The 18,555-nt window shown below is 39.0% G+C and overlaps 1 long non-coding RNA gene across 1 annotated transcript; it reads left to right on the top strand.

Annotated features, from left to right (window-relative positions):
• Nucleotides 1–2,583: 2,583 nt before the first annotated feature.
• LOC125939523 (uncharacterized) lies at nucleotides 2,584–18,069 on the top strand. The gene is made up of 3 exons (XR_007463080.1): nucleotides 2,584–2,781; nucleotides 13,527–13,710; nucleotides 17,782–18,069. It is a non-coding gene; the product is annotated as an uncharacterized LOC125939523 (long non-coding RNA).
• The last annotated feature ends 486 nt before the right edge of the window (nucleotides 18,070–18,555 follow it).

Here is an 18,555-nt window from a genome sequence, read left to right as displayed (position 1 = left end):
GAACCATGAGACCATGACCTGAGCCAAAATCAAGAGCTGGGCGCTTAACCCACTAAGCCACCCAGATGTCCCGGGGCCTCCAGGTATTATGTGGTTCATGGCAGAACACTTCTGATCTTTGCCTCTATCATCACATTACCTTCTCTTCTGGAGGAAATGTTCTGTCTCCCCCATCTCCCCCTTTTAGGGATGCTTGTTGGATTTTGGGCCCAGCCTCATCCAGGATGATCTCATTTCAAGAGCCTTAACTTGCAACCCACAACCCACTAAGGCCCCGAGCCATTGTCTTAGGGTCTGCTTTTGGGGAAACCCAGCTGACAACTTCTCTGTATGCAAAAGATTGTTTTAGAGTAAGTAGGAATCCAAAATCGAGATGCTGGCATCCAAGCCCATCCTTTCTTTTCTCTCAGGAGGCTGCTCTCTGTACATGGAAATATTTTGTTTCTCAATTCAAACTTGGCTTCTATCCAATCAAAACGACTAAGAAAGCAAAATTTTATTCTTATCTTTGGATTTTTACAGTCCTTGGAACATTTCTACAGTGATGGGAGAAGCAAACCTCGTAATTCCCCAGAGAACTTGTTCATTGCTTCTCTTTTTCTTCCTCTTCCATATGATGCCCATTTCTTCTGCTGGAGGTGATGGCCATTATCTTTATCAAAGCAATTCACATCTCCACACTGTGCTCACTGATCCAATTTTCACAAAACATATGTATTGAAGCTCACTTATATTTGTAGGTTTCTTTTTCGGGGAGGGGGATGATACAGCTATCTAGGGTTTTGAATTGCAGACACCCTTAAATATCATCTGTCAGTTCCTTCATTTCTTAGATTAAAAATAAGTAAATAAAAACGATAGCACGAAGAAAAAACTAGGACCTCTCAATTGATAATTCTGCACAGTGCTATAGATGTAGACAATATTAAGTTTTGATTTGCTGCATCCATTTAAATGAATCTAAATTTAGAAAACACACGTGATTTCCCCAATGGAGACTGAGTGTGGTACTGAAAGTAAGTCCCCTTTCTTCACCAAAAACTGAAACCTTTGCTCTCAAGGAGTGACTTTTCCTAACCTGCATCGTAGAATTAACAAGTTCAGTCTAACCATTTTTTATGCATGGGGTCTTCTGCATTGCTTCCTGAATAGTGGGTACTTTTCTCTCTGCCAATAACCCAAAGTAGTCCTATGTAAAAATCTAGCCAAAGCAGCCAACAACTTTCTGTCCACTTCTCTCCAGAAGCTCTGAAGTTTGAAGGTCTGGCTAATATGAATTTTCTGGGTCTGAGAGAGAAAAGCTCTTACCAATTAAAGCCTTTATAGACAGGATTTTCTTCATAGATGCTTTGTCTGCTGATATGTTTCCTCTCTTTCTTCTGATATTCCACTGTCCACAGGCAAATCTCTGCCAAATCTTTCAGTCTGATATAACCTTAGCACTCTCCCTGAGAACCCCTACCTCTCTTGTTCTAGAAGAGGTCTAATCCCTGTAGCTTTTTTTTTGTGGCTCTGAAAGAGTCTAGCAAAGCTCAGGTCTGGGCTGACTTTTTATCAGTGTTTCCTTCTATTTGGTCATCTCAGACCCCCACAAGCTCAATGTGTGCAGATCAGGTGAGCCCGTACATTTCAACTCAGTATTTAGTCTCTCCAAGTGGCAGACTCCACTTTTACAATGTAGTTACTTATAAAAACAGCTCACAGAGATCAACAGTTTTTCTCAGGGACAGGACAATCTAATTACATATCGGAATGAGGTTTCTACGATTGGTAACCTTCTTTTTCCCCTCCCTTGAATTCTAGAGTTGAAAATCATTTGCCTTTTCCTTGTTCCTCTTAAGGTATGGCCAACATCTCTGATATACCAGTTTTGATTAAATTGTCTTGATTTGAGGTTTCATTTAAAAAATTTGGTTTAGACCCTCATACAAGGCAGGCAGCATCTAGCCTACCATATGCAAGCAATGTTATGGGGTGAATCTCATGTTTTTATGATGAGTTATCACTACATCTTCCACCAGAAAAGCACACACACACACACACCTTCTTCCCCCAAATACCCTCCTGATCTGAGAATTCTAAGAGGCGTTCTGCAGGCTCCAGCAAGGTTGTCATACACTCAGAGATAAGGAAAGATACGATTAATTCGGGTGCTATGGCACCACCTAATCAAATGCCTACTTCATGCCCAGATCCCTTCTCCCAAAAGTTTCAGTAGTGTCCCCTGGACCCTGTTTGCTTTGCTGTTCGCTGCCTTTCCTGGCCAGTCTCAGATATGAAACTAGCCAGTCTCTCCTGGCCAGACTCCTACGGGCTGGAGTCTCCCTCACCAGGTCCATTGTGGATAGTAATTATTTCTACTCATCACCTTGGAGTCTGGAGCTGATCTTGTGTGCACACTGTATGCAATTCAACACTGTCTTGGGGCATCTCTCCACCTACTTGCTATTTTGAGCTTCCCAGGAATCCCCCACACTCCTCAACCAGATGGGAATACCTATAATGAGAAGCAAGTGTAAGTGTCTCACTGTGACATCACTTAGAAAGTTCAGGTCATTTGGGGTACATGGTGCCACGGAGGAAGGGTGTGGACACAGGTGAAGGATGGGGCTGAAGTGGAGGTGCCAGACCAAGTGCTTGGGTACCAAGAAGGAAATTGGGACTTAGCCCTCAGGGCATCGTGGCACCGGTGGAAATGCTTTAAGTAAGATACAGCACGACATCCTTGCCCAATATACCGAAGCATGTCTGAACTTGGAAATCCTAACCCGCTCCTTGTAGGTAGGTCACTTCTCCTTGGAAACAATGTCAATGAAGGTCTTACACAAACATCTCTAATCAGTATCAGGCAAATACCAATCAGGTTCTTTGTGCGAGGGCTCTGTAGGGTGCTATTAAGATGATTGAAAACTGGACTGTGCATCGGGCCAACACTAATCTTGCCTTGACCAATCACATCATGGTGGTCTTCACTGCTTCTCTCAGCTGTTAGCTCAGCAGAGCTGATCACCTGAAGAAAAAGAAGTATTGCAACTCAAACTGTGAAATCCCAGATTGGAATCACACCGTGTTTTATCTACGTCAAAAGCTGCTGGTAGTGATTAATGCTCATTTAGTTTTAGTCGTGCCTGAAGAACAGACACGGCCAGACATTTTGCCTATAATGTAAGTGAAAATACACCTCATAATTTAAAAGCTATTTTGGCATGCTGCACTAAACAGAGTGGAAGAGACACCTGAGAGACAACACAGTCATCATTTCTATTCTAAGAAACAGAAGGAGGGTAACTAATTTTAAAATTGTTTTAAAATAATTGTATTTACATATTATTGCATATTATACACAGGTATTATATATATATAATATGCATATATATATAATATGCATATATATATATGCATATATACATGCATGCCTTTTTTGAATCTCAAGTCCTCATCTATAAAATGAGGATTATGATGCTCAAATCAAATATTGGTTCTAAAGATGAATTAATTATATAAGTATTATGCTTACCACAAGGCCAGGCAGATAGGAAGAATGAAATCACAGTGAGTTTCCTGTTCAGAACACTTAAGCATCAAAGCCAAACACACAGAGATTTACACATGTGAAAAATTGAGAATACGTATTTTTCAATGATCGGTAGAGAAAAACCAAGAATCATGTGTGTTTTTCTAAGTGGAAGAGTCCAAATTTGTTAACAGTACATCACGGCATAAAAAATAATTCAGTTAATTTCTAGTCTTTCTCTGCTCTTACCATATGCATATTTTATACCATCTGTAAGTATCTAGAAACTTCTATTTCATTTTCTCAAAATTTTAATTCCAGTTATGATTAGGTCCAGGTCAAGAAACAATCATCTATCTTTTAAAAAAAAAATTAGATAAATACATTTCATGATATTTTAACTTATTTTCAGGTTTGCTTTTATTTTTGGAGTCTAAGTTGGTATACACGAATATTTAATATTCAGCGTTATAAATGATTTATTATTATTATCACATGGGCTATTACAGGGACTAAGGAGAACTTCAGATTGTTTTAAGCTCTTCCCCTCAAGAGATAGAGGTCCTTGTCCCCTCTCCTTGAACCTGAGTAGCCTCTGTGACTGCTTGACAAAGTGATGATAGCAGAAGGAATCTCGCTCCCTTTTTCAGGTGCAGGGCTTAAACATCTAGCCCTGTCCACTTCCTCTACCCTAGAACACTGTCTCCAGGGACCCTGAACCACTGATCTACTAACTACCATAGATCTGCCACGTTAGAGAGGTCACTTACAGGTACTCCACAGGACAGTCACAGTTGAGCCTGGCCTTCCAGCCATCCCTATCAAGACACCAAACATGTGAGTGAAGTCTCCCCTTCAGTCTTCTACCCAGCCCATCCACCAGCTGAATACCATCAGTCACTTCCATCAATGGAGAAGAGTTGTCAGTTCAGCACCGCCAGCATTCCTGACCCCCCAAACTGTGGGATCTAATAAAGGGGGATTGTTTTAAGCCACTAATTTTTGCAGGTAATTTGTCACGTACCAACAGGTCGCCAGAACACTGAATTCACAGACAGGGAAATAGAGTGTGTTTCTTGCCCTAGTGGGTATGGTTAGTATGGACTCAGAGGATAGTTGCGAGCTCCAGTAAACTGTAATGGATGAAGAGACTTCAGAAGAAAACTATAATATTTTAAACAACTAAGATAATTTTATAAGTATTTGTTGATCTTACCCAAACCTGGGAATATTTCATGTTCCACGTTGATTTAAAAATCCAGTTCTTCTCTGGGCACCTGGGTGGCTCAGTCAATTACGCATCCAACTTTGGCTTAGGTCATGGTCTTGTGGTTCATGAGTTTGAGCCCTGCATTGGGCTCTGTGCTGACAGCTCAGAGCCTGGAGCCCGTTTCTGATTCTGTGTTTCCCTCTCTCTCTGCCCCTCCTCTGTTCACAGTCTGTCTCTCTCTCCTTCAAAAATAAACATTAAAAAAATTAAAAATGCGGTTCTTCTCAAAAGTCATTTTATAGGAGGTTTTTATGGATATCTGATTCAGATGTCTGAAATTCACTTGTGAGACTATAGACGTGATATGTCAACATCAATTTTATTTAAGTTGTAAGGTATTTCTGAAATAAGTATCGTTATAACAGGTCCAATCTAATACTGTTTTCTGGTATTACTGTGCTTCAGACATGAGTAACCAATGTTTTGTGGAACAGCAGCTACTATTTTTGATGCAGCTAAAATACTTCTTACACTTAGAAAATGAATATTAAAGGAGAATAAACAATATAGGAATTACGAATGGGGGCACCTGGCTGGTTAGTCAGTTAAGTGTCCAAATCACTGTCAGTCTGAATCACTGTCAGTGTGGGCTCAAGCTCCACATTGAGCTCTGCATGGGGTGTGGACCCTGCTTAAGTTTCTCTCTCTCTGCCCTTCCCTCCATCAAAAAAAAAAAAAAAGAATTACGAGTGAAGAATACAAGAATTACTTAGGTCTGGGGTACCTGGGTGGTTCAGTCAGTTAAGTGTCTGACTTTGGCTCTGGTCATGATCTCACAGTTTGTGAATTCGAGCCCCGTGTCAGGCTCTGTGCTGACAGCTCAGAGCCTGGATCCTGCTTCGGATTCTGTGTCTCCCTCTCTCTCTGCCCTTCCCCTGCTTACACTCTGTCTCTGTCTCTCAAAAAGTAAATAAATGTTAAAAAAAAATTAATAAAAAAAGAATTACTTAGGTCTGCTGAGTGTTCAGAAACTTAGGGACACTTAAAAGCAGTTAAAATAAATGGCAAATGGAAGCGCCTGGGTGGTTCAGTCGGTTAAGCATCTGACTCTTGATTTCAGCTCAGGTCATGATCTCACGGGTTCATGAGATCAAGCCCTGCACGTCTGTGGTGACGGCTCAAAGCCTGCGTGGGGTTCTCTCTTTCTCCCTCCCTCTCTCTCCGCCACTCGCCCGCTCACGCTCTCTCTCAAAATAAATAAATAAACTTAAAAAATGGCAAATGGGCTCCTTGCTTGAAACCTCCTTGTTAATCACGTTCCCAGCTTCTGTTGATCATCCGTCCTTCTCTTTACATCTGCCAAGTGTTGGAGCATTGCATCTATTCTCAGGGCTATATCCATAAAACAGAAATTTGAACCATAAAATATACATTGGAAGAAACCCATTACATTTCCAATCCTGACCTTTTTGCTAAGTTTCAGACCCGTATTTTCAATTGCATAAAACTATGTCCACCTAGATAATCCTCTAATACCTCCAACCAAACATATCCAAATGAAAACAAAAGGGTTCATTATGTTCAACTGCATAATCATTCAAATATATCAAGCTAGAAACTCTAGAGTCACTTTTATCTCCCTTTTCCCTCATCCTATAGATAATTGAACTTCGTCCTGTGATTTCTATCTGTGAAACATTGCTTCTATTCCGCCTCATGCCTATATTTCCACACAATTTAGATTCTCATCCTGTATTCCCTACATTTACACAATAATCTCTCATTTCTCTTTTAAGGAAAATTGCTTTGATATTTGTTGTTGAAAACACTGTCCAAGAGGAAGCAAAGTCGAGCGAGAAAAATGTTTTCTTTCAATGTAATGCCAGAAAAAGCTACGTCCCATCTGAGAAAATAGCACGCGTCCTCCATTTTGAGAAATTTCCTGTGAAAATGTTTAAAGTAAAAATTTGTATTAAATTATAGCATAAGTACAGAAGTGTGCAACATTTTAAGTGTGAAATTCAGTAAATTTTCAAAAAGCGAACTCATTTGAGTAACCACCACACACACACAAAACATTCTAGAATTCTCCAAGACCCTGTCATGCTCCCTACCCTAAGGTAACTACTTATAAGACTTCTATACTATCAATTAATTTCACACAGGGTATGAACCCGTGACACTGAGATCAAGACCTAAGCTGAGATCAAGAGTTGGACACTTAACTGACTGAGCCACCCAGGCACCCCTAAAAGCTATTTCTTAACTCCTTGATCTTACTTGTGAATTTTCCTACTTCTCAAAATGTTCTTTTCTTCCATGCCTTGCAATTTTCTAGCAATAGTTTGAAACAAAACTCAGCTTCTATTATCTCTGTTAAATTTCCCCTGGCAAAGTAAATTGTGTTGCCTGAAGTGCATTGATGACACTTTTTCACGTCATCTATTAAATTCATTCATGTCACTGTTTCCTCTGCTAAACTGAACTCATCAAAGGCAAGGACTGCATTTCATTTGTCTTTGTACCAGTACCTAGTGCAATTCTCACAGCTAAGCAAGAGTTTAAGTATTACTTACTGACTGAATGATGTGCCCCAATATCTAATCCTAGTCAGTTCCTGTGCCAAGACACACAAAAATAAAGAACTCCAGATGCCCTTCAGGTTTTAGAGAGTCTCAGGGTTCTCTGGTATCCAAAATAAACTAAGAGTGCTGACAACAAATACGCTTTAAATCCCACCTTTGAAAAAACATCTGAAAAAATTATTGCTGTGTTTCTAAGCCTCTTATAGTTTAGGTTAGCAACACTTGGTGTGTTTTCCATAGACCAATGTTGTCAGAGTCATGTGCAGTGATAGATCAGGCTCCCTCACCGGGGCCTGAACCCAGTCCTTCTGAATTAGACAAAAGGGGACTGAGAGTTTGAATTTCTGACAAGTGTCCAAGATGATACTTATGGGCATTAATGTTTGAGATTTATGGACCCAGAAATGGCCTTTTGGTCATCTTTCTTTCTTTCTTTCTTTCTTTCTTTCTTTCTCTTTCTTTCCTCTTTCTTTCTTTCTTTCTTTCTTTCTTTCTTTCTTTCTTTCTTTCTTTCTTTCTTTCTTTCATAGCTGAAATATGGTCCCTGCCCTTAAGGAGCTTATATTCTGGGTTTTTTTTATGTTTATTTATCTATTTTGAGAGAGAGAGAGAGCATGTACATGTGCATGAGTGGGGCAGGGGCAGAGAGAGAGGGTGAGAGAGAATCCCAAGCAGGCTCTGCACAGTCATCACAGAGCCTGACTTGGGGCTTGATCTCACAAACCATGAGATCATGACCTGAGCCAAAATTAAGAGTTGTACACTGAACCGACTGAGCCACTCAGGTGCACCTTTGGTCATTCTTTCAAATGGCAGCCTCATCTTTGGGCAGAGATGTTATCTAGTGGGGATTATGGCTTTAGAATCTCTTCCTGACTTCCATTCCCTCTGAGAGGATCTCAAGTCATCTGAAGGTAAGATTCCAGAATTAGAACAGTCTGAAAGCTTTAGCAGCAGGCAGTTTCCATTGAAAACAGAGCATATATAAGACTGTATAAGAGATCAGGATAAGGGGAGACATGAAGGAAAGTATGTTTCTATTATTGTTGTGAAAATTCTCCATATTGGATATCAACCTAGGGCCAAAGGGTGGATGGCTCTTTCCTTCTTGTTCATCCTGCTTTAAGCATTATGTTTCCACCTGTGGTGTCATGGGAATGTTCCAGAAAATGACATTGATGGCTATATTTCTATTGCAAGCGAAGTTGAAGACCAGTCTCTGAAGGTCATGGCTGGCCATTTGCAGTGGCCCATATGAAAGAGGAAGCAGTTAAGTGTAGTTCTTCCCATTCAGGGAACAGTGGCCATCTGAATTCTGTGACATACTGAGGTATAGAAACCTTTGTCTCATATATTTTTTTCCAAACCTAGAGTGGGAAAACCCATTTCTTGCCCTCATTCTGCCTCAACAACGTGAGCCACTCTATTATGCCCCAGAGCTTTGTAATTAGAAAGGCCCCTTGGCATGCCCAATGAGTTAATGGCAGAGGTCAGTCTGTGATGCTGAAATGCTGATCTGTAGGAAAATGGTGAGCGCTCAGCTGACTTACACATAAACAAAATCAGAAAAAAGTAAAACCCCTCCATAACCCTGAGTAGAATGCAAAACAGAAGAATATTTCAGCCTCACTTACTTTTGATGAGATGCTGTTTTATTTCTTCATTGTAAATATCTCCCTATGTCCTTTTTAGCTTCCTGAAGTTTGGTTGCTCATAGATGGATATATAGCAGCAAAGAAGGAGAAAATTGCTGAATTTGGAACCACAGAGTTGCTCAAATTATTGGGAGAATGTAGTCCCTGGGACATATGCTGAGACAGTAAGGGCTGATCCATTTCCAGATGGAGCTCTCACACCAAAACCACAGAAGGACTGTGAATTTGATTTCACAACTAACAAAGCCTCATTTCAAATCCAGATGCCTAAGGATTCTGTTCCAAAACAGATTTACAAGAGGGCCAACAAAGACCATGCAATAAAATGTTTTCCAGGCAAAGACCATGTAGGAAGATGCATAAAAATTCCTGCTACTAAAGACTACTCATTATTGTCAAGTCAAATTACTCCATGACACGAGAGCAATGCTTCCATTGCTAGTTGAAGAAATATACTGAGAAAAACCATGACAGTTCTTTACAGACAGGTGATATCAAGGTGCCAAGAAAAGATGCAGCTTTCTTGAAAGTCCTCTCATGTTCTGGGTATGATCGAGCTTGGTGATAGCCTAGCAATGTAGCCTGCATACTTCCCTATATATTAAAAAGATCCCCCTGGGACTGGCAGACGTTAAAGAGTGGTGAGCATGAAGGCTAGAAGTTTACCTAAAGCAACTGTATAGCTTAAAATTCCTAGAACGTAATATGTCTGTAAGGGTGAGAGACCCTAATGCTCATGAAATCATGAATTGCCTAAGGCCAATTCCGGACAAAATTTGCTCACGTGGAATGATATTAATATTTGCTCACAGTAGACTCTTAGTTCTCAAAATATTGTGAAAGCAAATATGTCAGAGGCACTGGAGGCAATTCTCTGATCACTGACACAGTATTCATCTTAGCAAAGGTATGATAGAATTTGAAATTAATTTGTTAATTCCATATGTGAAACAAAGATGAGGAGTCTAATATGAGTCCCAGCTGCAGTCAGTTGGAATATAAAGCTGCATAATGGATCATTTGATGCCTAATGTACATCATAATCATTACTCACTGGCATGGTGTATGCAGTGGTTCTCAACCCCGGTGGCACATGCTGGGAAGCTTTAAAAATTACAGACCCCTCCTCCACCCCATATTCTTATTTGAAGGTCTGGAGTGTGCCTTGTCCCCCAGCATTGCTTTAAAGCTTCCCCAGCGTATTCTAATGGACTGCAGGGGTTTCAGACCACTAAACCCTTGGCCTAGGTCATTATTTCTCAACTTTAGCTACTCATTAAAATTACCTGAGAAACTTTTTAAAAATCCCAATGTAGCCTGGGACCCATTCCAGACCCATGAAATCAGAAGGCAGGGGCACTTCGGGTATAGATATCTTTTAAAGTTTGCCTACATCATTCTATTTTGCAACCAGGATTGAGGGCTAGCTCCCTCACAAGACAGGTTAAACACATTTTAGAAGCTTTCTAATTTCAAAGCTATATGGTAAGCTCTATCTTGTAAAAAGAGCCTTTCTTGCTTTTCAGGAATCTAATAATTAATGAATATCACATACATGTATACACATATATGTATGAAGATATACGTATAAAATATATCTTTATCATGGGTTGGAATATGGAGGATATAAAGGAAAAAGGCATGTCTTGCCTTCAAGAAGTAGTGAAAGGATTACATTGAACTTGCATGTTTCAATCAGAATTCCAATATCACAAAAATATTGGCAGAAAAGCCACTGGAGCTTTTTTTTTTTTTGGAATTCATAAAACTGGGACAGATGATTCTTGTCTCAGGTTCTGTGAGTAGAAAATTTCTCCTCCAGGAGATACTGTCATTCAGCTGTTCAAATCCTAACGTGCTTAAAAAACGCTGATGTGCTAGATGTTCTTTCCTTTCCAAAGGAGTTGGTTATGAAACATCTAAAAATGAAGCTTGAAACAAAAGAGAGAGTTAACTTATAATTGCTCTGTTGAAGCATTTTGTGCAAATCTTGGCAGTTTGGTGACTCCGTTTGAAAATCTCAAAATTTGAAAGTCAGCAATTCTTAGGTGCGGGGAATTATTATGTTCAAGGACTGTCACTGTATTTGCAAATGCCAGGTAGGTTTTGAACCAATGAAAGAATGAATAAAAGACCTTTCATTTATATTGTTTGTACCAAACATGTCACTAGGTGCTTTAAAAAAATTATATGTATATATATATATATATATATATATATATACATATATTTATACATATATTATATATATATATATATAATTTGAGAGAGAGAGAGTGAGCAAGGGAGAGGGGCAGAGAGAGAGAGAGAGAGAGAGAGAGAGAGAGAGAGTCTCAAGAAGGCTACACACTCAGTGCAGAGCCCGATGTGGGGCTCAATCCCATGACCCTGGGATCGTGACCTGAGCCGAAATCAAGAGTCAGACTCTCAACCAGCAGAGCCACACAGGCGCGCCACTAGGTGATTTTACAATCTTTTCTCCTATGATATAATACTGATGACATTTCTATGATTCCATAATGTATCATACATGTCTAAAAAATGATAAAACAGATGCTTCTAGAAGTTAAGGAACTTTCTCAAAGCAGAGCTACAAGGTATCACAAAGTACTGGTCTTATCTCAGGTCACTTGCTGCTTGAAGGGCCAATTTTCATCAATACCTCCAAAAAAATTTTTTTTCAGTGAGAAATAAAATTCTTATTTCCTCCCTCTCTACATAGGCAACAATTGGTAATGGCCTTCTATACTTTGGTTCAATTGGTTGTTAATCCACAACATGGTGTTCGTTAGCCAGGACTCAAGGGACTGTGAACTTCTGCTAGGACTGATTATTTTACTGTTCTAGTTTCTGTTGAATCTTCCTAATCTCTGCCTTAGTAGGTACAGGATGGGAAATAAGACAGATTTCTGCTTTGGTGAGTTAATGCCTTGTGAGAATTACCATCATTGGGAAAATCAGGTGCCACTGTAAAATACTATAGAATAGAAAAAGGTCAATGTTTAGGGGTCATTTACTAGTTCTTTCTAAAAGCAGTGCTCAGAAATAAAAAGTTGATCTAGGCATCAAATAAGTGGGTGGTGTTGCATCGAGGACAGAAGCCAAGGTTAATTTGTTCGTTTAATTTTCTATGTCCTTAGTGCACAGTCACATGCCTTCCATGTAGCAGGCATATGGCAAAGGTATATGGCAATGAACGATGAAGATCTGAATGTTTGTAAATTGCCTGCCTACATCACCTCTGTTTCTCTATTCTATTTTTTATTTTAATCTCAGATATAGATATAGATAGATAGATGCATATGTACAGAAATGCAACATTATGGAGGGGAAGAAAAAGTTCTTGTTCTTGTTGAAGTCTGTTACCATGGAGAAAAATCTTTGTTCTGATGGGGCTTATATCAGAGATTTTAAAGGAAGTCTTTCTAAGTTTGAGCAAAGGATAAAGGCGATCACCTGAGAATAGCTATGCAATTCTGGCAAAGTCTCTTCTGCTGATCCTTGTCCATCCATACCACATTACTTTCCTATTGCTGCTGTAACAAACTATCAACAAACTGTGGTGTCCATAACACAAATTTATTATCCTATAGTCTGTGGGTCAGAAGTCCAAGATGGGGCTCACTGGGCTAAAATCAAGGTGTTTCCAGGGCTTTATTCTTTTTTGGAGGCTTCAGTGTAAAAATCTGTTTCCTTGCTTTTTCCAGCTTCTAGAGAATGTCATTCTTTGGCTGCTGTTCTTTCCTCCATCTTCACAGACAGCAGCGTTACATCTCCCTGCCCCACTTTCCATGGCTACATTTCTCTCTGACCACAGTCAGGAGGGGTAGAGGTTACATTGGGTCTGTCTGAATAATTCAGAATAATCTCTGCATCTCAGGGTCCTTAACTTAATCACACCCACAAAGGGGTAACATATCCTTAGGTTCCAGGAATTAGGATGTGGTTGTATGTGTGTGTGTGTTGGGGGGTGGTGCGGGGGGCAATATTTTGCCTAACACACCCACTCCCTATCCTGTGCCCTCTCTCCTCTCTTTTCAAATCTTTTAAAATTTGCTGTGATGCCATGAGGAAGACTAGATGTTTGCTGCAGCCAAGAGTGGGATTATTGGTAAAATGAATTCCTAAGTATCTTCTTAGTGATCTACACTTTGGGAACTGTGGGAAAGTTTGAAGAGTGAAAAGTCCCAGAGTCCCAAAGACTCTGTTGTAACTACCAAGTAGTTGTAATTGTAGTTGTAACTACCAAGTGGAGAGGAGAAAAGTGGAAGGGATGATCAAAGAGCTTCTGAGCAATAGACATGGGTCACGTGGCTCCCAGAAAGGAAGGAACAGGAGAAAAACCTTCCCTGATCTATCCTCTGAAGACAGGGGATAGATCTGCCCCCTAATTTTGAGGCTGCATGGAGAGAGTAGCCCACTCTCCTTTGCAATGGTGGGATATCATCCCACGGTGGTCCTCAATGCTTCAGATACTTGACAAGACTTATCCCTCCAAAATGAGAGTGAAGTCTAAGGAGATTCGGAGTAAACAGAAACCACACCTCTCTTTTCTCCCCCAGGTTAATCTTCTTCCCAAACCGCATTTGTAAAATTACAAGGACCTACTTACGGCTCTGCAGTGATGGCCAATAAAGCAGACCTGCATTCAGAGAGAGAGAGAGAGAGAGACAGAGAGAGACAGAGAGAGACAGAGAGAGACAGAGAGAGAGAGAAGGAGGAGGAATTGAATTAAATGAACATGCAGTAAGTCCCTACTATGTCTTAGACTCTCCATATATTTTATTTCTTCTAAGTTCTTGTATTTTTTATGAGTCAAATATTGAAAAATCTCTGCTTTATAGGGTAGAAGCCTCAGGTTGGCCAACATATTTGAGCAGCAGCAGTGAGAGATTTGAATCTAATTTCTGTGTCTTGAAAGCCCTGTTCTCTCCTCTGCCAGACACTAGGCAGCAAAGTATGCATTTGCTGAACATTTATAATATAGACTGACATTCAGGTAGGCAACAATGAATAGTTACTCACTCTTCTTAACACTGCTTTTGTTAGCATTTTAGAACAGTATTTGGACATAGAACATACTCAGTAAATGGTAGCTGTTGTTATTTATAGTATTGATCAAAATTACAATGAAAACCATCCTTCTGCTCATTAGAAAAGCAGCTGCAGTATATTTACTTTAACCTCTTTTTTATTCAGCTTATTCAGTGGTGCAACTATTAAGGGCTGGGGATTAGTCTTGAAGGGAGCACAAATTTCAAAGGATATGATTTTGGACCTCAAGAACTAGATGGTATATCTGAGGATTACACAATGTAAAAAGTAGCTAGAAGAAAGGTAAAATATGATAAATGTCATAAGGGTCATGGTACAAGGAGCTATCGTAATATCTCACCAAGGCGTTCAGAATAGATGTTCATTTAATAGTATTTGCTTGATTATAGGCTATGACATATTTGCATGATTTGGTAAAAATACCAATAAAGATATGGAAATAGTCACAGGCAGAAGCTAGAGTAGACAGAAACAGACAGCTGATTAATGAGATTTCCTGGTGTTCTCATTGCCCATATGTTGGAATGAGTCATCATAATTAGTGACAATCAGGAGAGAAAATTTCAGATCACTGTAATCTTTCTGAGCCTAGTCAGTTTCCTAAACTAAGATCACTTTGCAAAGGTAAATTTTATATAGTAGATGGATTGTAAAAATGGCTCTAAACGTCCACTTATCTTTATATCCCTTTGCTATATATGTGACTTGCATCTCTTCCTATCAAGATATGGGCTCTATTTCTCCAATCCTTGGTATAGGCTGACGCTGTGGCTTGTTTTGACCAAAAGAATGCGGCAGAAGTCTGTTCATGTCCAAGAAGCCTTAAAGAACTCCATTTGCTTTCTTGGAAAACTGCCACCCCATGACATCAAACACAGACCACATGGAAAAAGTTGAATCAGTCCAGGTGTTTCAGATGAAGGCCAAGATATGTGAGAGCATCCAACCAAGAGCAAGAAAGAGGACTCTCAGACCAGCAGATGAACACAGGCCACTGCTAGAACCACAGCAAGCTCAGTCAGACCAGTAGCACTGATTAATCGACCCACAGACTCATGAAAAAAAAAATGGTTGTTATTTTAAGCCACTAAAATACTGGGATGGATTGTTACACAGCAATAACTAACTGAGGCAACATATATAATATTCAACTTTTTTTTTTCATGAGCAAACGGTATGGGTGATAGAGGGTAACCTCTGCTTCTCTAAACACAAAAGTAATGGTGTGGGCCCGAAAAAAATGTACAGTCTATTGAATATCTTCCATTAGACAAAGATGTAGTAAACTTGGGGGTAAGCAGTACTTTCTGGTATGTAAAGGTAATCTTTCTCTCTTATGAACAAAGAAATTTTTGGAGAAATAATCACACACTATGTCTCTGAAAAGGGAAGTCAGAATTCTGCCTCCAGCCATGATGTATGAACAGATTTATCCTTATACCATAAAAATCTATAAAAGCTGAACAAAGCTAGAAAAAAAATGGGCAAAATATATAAAGCAACTATTTCAGACATTAGACAAAAAATAAAGCAGGCAGCAAAGGCAGGGTGGTGACCCTGAGAGAAGGAAGCAAACAAGGCAAGCACTATGATCATCCCAGGTTTCTGCCTGAAGTTGCTTTCTAGACCATAAGACAGAGGGCATCCTAACATAAAGAGGGTTACCTTGAGGTCATTCTGAACCTGTTGTAACTGCATTTAAAAACAAGTTTTGAAAGTATCGAGCTGACCTGCAAGTTACCTAACTTCCTGCCACAACAAAGTCCAAAGCTCTTTATGGGAAAACAACAAAATCTAGCATTAAATCTTGTGAAATGCCATATCCAGCATCTAATGGAAACTATCACACATGTGAGAAAGCAGGAAAATAAGACTTGTAACAAAGAGAAAAACCAATAAATAGAGACACACATATTACACAGATTATGGAATTAGTAGACAGAGAATTTAAAACAGCCTCTATGAATCTGCTCAAGTATTTCAAGAACGACATGAGCAAAATAGGAGGTGATGAAAAAGTCTAAAAACTGTAGACTTGAAAAATAAATATATACATTTGGTACGTACATCACTCAACTGTATTAAAAGTAGATAAGACACTGCAGAAGAAAAATTATTGAACTTGAAAATGTAGCACCAGAAACTATCTAAACTGACATGAAGAATAAAGAAGACTAAAATAATAAAAAATAAAAAAGTCTCAAATGATCTGTAATTGAGTATAATTAGAAACAGGAAGGAGAGGGAGGAAATACAACTATACTGTTTTATGACTCTTACTTTATTCCTGAAGGGGTCTATTACTTGAAGGTAGGCTTTTGTAAGTTAAAAATGCAAATTGTTTTTAAAAATGTCATGGGAAAAATAAATTGCCATTAGTGTAGATAAAGTGTTATAGTAAAAATATCCAATTAATCCAAAACAAAACAGGAAAAGTAAAAAGGAACAGAGACAAAATGAAATAAAGAGACAAAAGCTATCAAGATGGTTGATATAATCCCCAAATTGTAGACAACTACACTGAATGTAAGCAATTTAAACATTCTACTTGAAAAGCATGGTCTGTCAGGCTAGATTATAAAGTAAGACGGCTGTATGCTGCCTATAAGAAAAAGACTTTAAAAATAAAGACATAAATAACTTAAAAGTAAAAGGATGGGAAACAATATAATGTGCCACTACGGATCAAGAGAAAACTATAATGGCTATATTAACACTAACCAAAGTACACATCTGATAAAGAAATATTAGCAAAAATAGAAGGGAACATTTTACCAAGGAGTCGGTTTATCAGGATAATATAACAAACCTTAAATGTTCATGTACCTAATACCAGAGCTTCAAAAATACATGAAGAGAAATCTGACCCAACTGAAATCAGCAATAGACAAACTCTCTGTTATGGCTGGATATTTCAGCCATCCTTTTTCAGTAGTTAATATCATGAGTCATCATAAAATCAGTAGAATACAGAAATCTTATAAAATACAATCACCAGCTTCACTGAATTAGCATTGTTGATGGGAATATTAAATGTTTCAACCACTTTGGAAAACAACTTGGGATTTTCTTATCAAGTTAAACATACCCTTAATATATAACCCTACAATTCCACTGGTAGGCATTTTCCCGAGACACTGAGAGACATATATCCACCCGAAGACGAGTACATGAATGTTCTTAGAAGTTTTATTAACTATAGCCCCAAACTGGCAAATGAATGAACAATCTGTGGTGAAGTCATATGATAGAAAGCTACTCAGAATAAAGAGCAAGATCTATACAACACGCTGGTTTAATTTTAAAAGCTTCATGCTGCACAAAAGAAACCAGACCTAAGAGTTCATATGGTTTGCTTCTGTTCAGATGAAATCCCAGAAAATGAAAATTACAGAATGCAGGTAAATATTTTCCTTGAGATTAAGGAAGGATGAGGGGCCCTAATGCAAAGGGACATAAGGAAATTTGGGGGTTTTATGGGAATGTTCTGTACCTTGATTGTGGAGGTAGTTACACAGGTGTATACACTTGTCAAATTCCATTGAACTATGTATTTAAAATAGGTGTGGTTTGCTGCATGGGAATCACACCGTAACAAAATTGATTTCAAAAATGATGTCAGTTTCTCATCCCATTCCTAATGCCCATTTAGATGAATATTACATATACCCAGTATATTCGTTAGGAAAGAAGTCTTTAAGGAAGAGCATTCTATGGAATTAATGTCTAAGTGAATTTATGTCTTCAAATTTTTAATTACAGTTGATGCAGCCTTCCTCTTTTCTGAAATAGGAACGTGAACACAAATGAGTTTCAACCAGAAGGAAAATCCACAGCCATCACAAGTTCCCTCTCTCGATGAGACATGTATGAAACACCCACGTACAAATGGACTACTTACACTTTTGTTATTCCTGAATGTCAGATGCGTGGAGTTTTGTGGTTAGCTAGATATCTCAGCTACATGGAGAAGCAAGCACTAACCCAGTGCTTTATAATTCTTTTTGTCCATAGTGAACACAAAGAATAAAGAAATACAACTAAGGATAATTAATTAAGTGATGCTTTTAGCTGGGTTTGGAAATAGGGGAGAAGGAAAACATTTGAGTAAAGAGGAGAGAATGCAACTAGATTTAGACACATTGAGTTTGAGGTGCCTATAAAAATCTCCAGTTTGAGATATCCAGTAGGCAGATGGTAATGCAAGCTTGGGGCTTTAAGGAAAGTCATAGGTGCTAGGGATACAGATGTGGAAGGGAGATTGGGGGAAGGAAAGAGGAGAGGAGGGGAGGGGTGGGAAAAGAAGAGAGATGAGGAAAGAGAAAAGAAAGAGTTAATATCTATTAGGGAGTTGTCTTTCAAGAAGTTGCATGATTAAGGGGAAGACAAGGAAAGAAAAGAAAAGGAGAGGAGAGGAGAGGAAAGGAGAAGAGAGAGGAGGGGAGGGGAGGAAAGGGACAAGAGACTTAAGGGACCTAGCTAGGAATTAAATATAGCAGAATATATTTCTCTGATTCTCTACATCAACTGGATGCC

This window comes from Panthera uncia, assembly GCF_023721935.1.
Source record: "Panthera uncia isolate 11264 chromosome B2 unlocalized genomic scaffold, Puncia_PCG_1.0 HiC_scaffold_25, whole genome shotgun sequence".
Classification (NCBI taxonomy): domain Eukaryota; kingdom Metazoa; phylum Chordata; class Mammalia; order Carnivora; family Felidae; genus Panthera; species Panthera uncia.
Note: the sequence above shows the minus strand (reverse complement) of the source record. Positions and strands in the feature narration are given on the sequence as shown.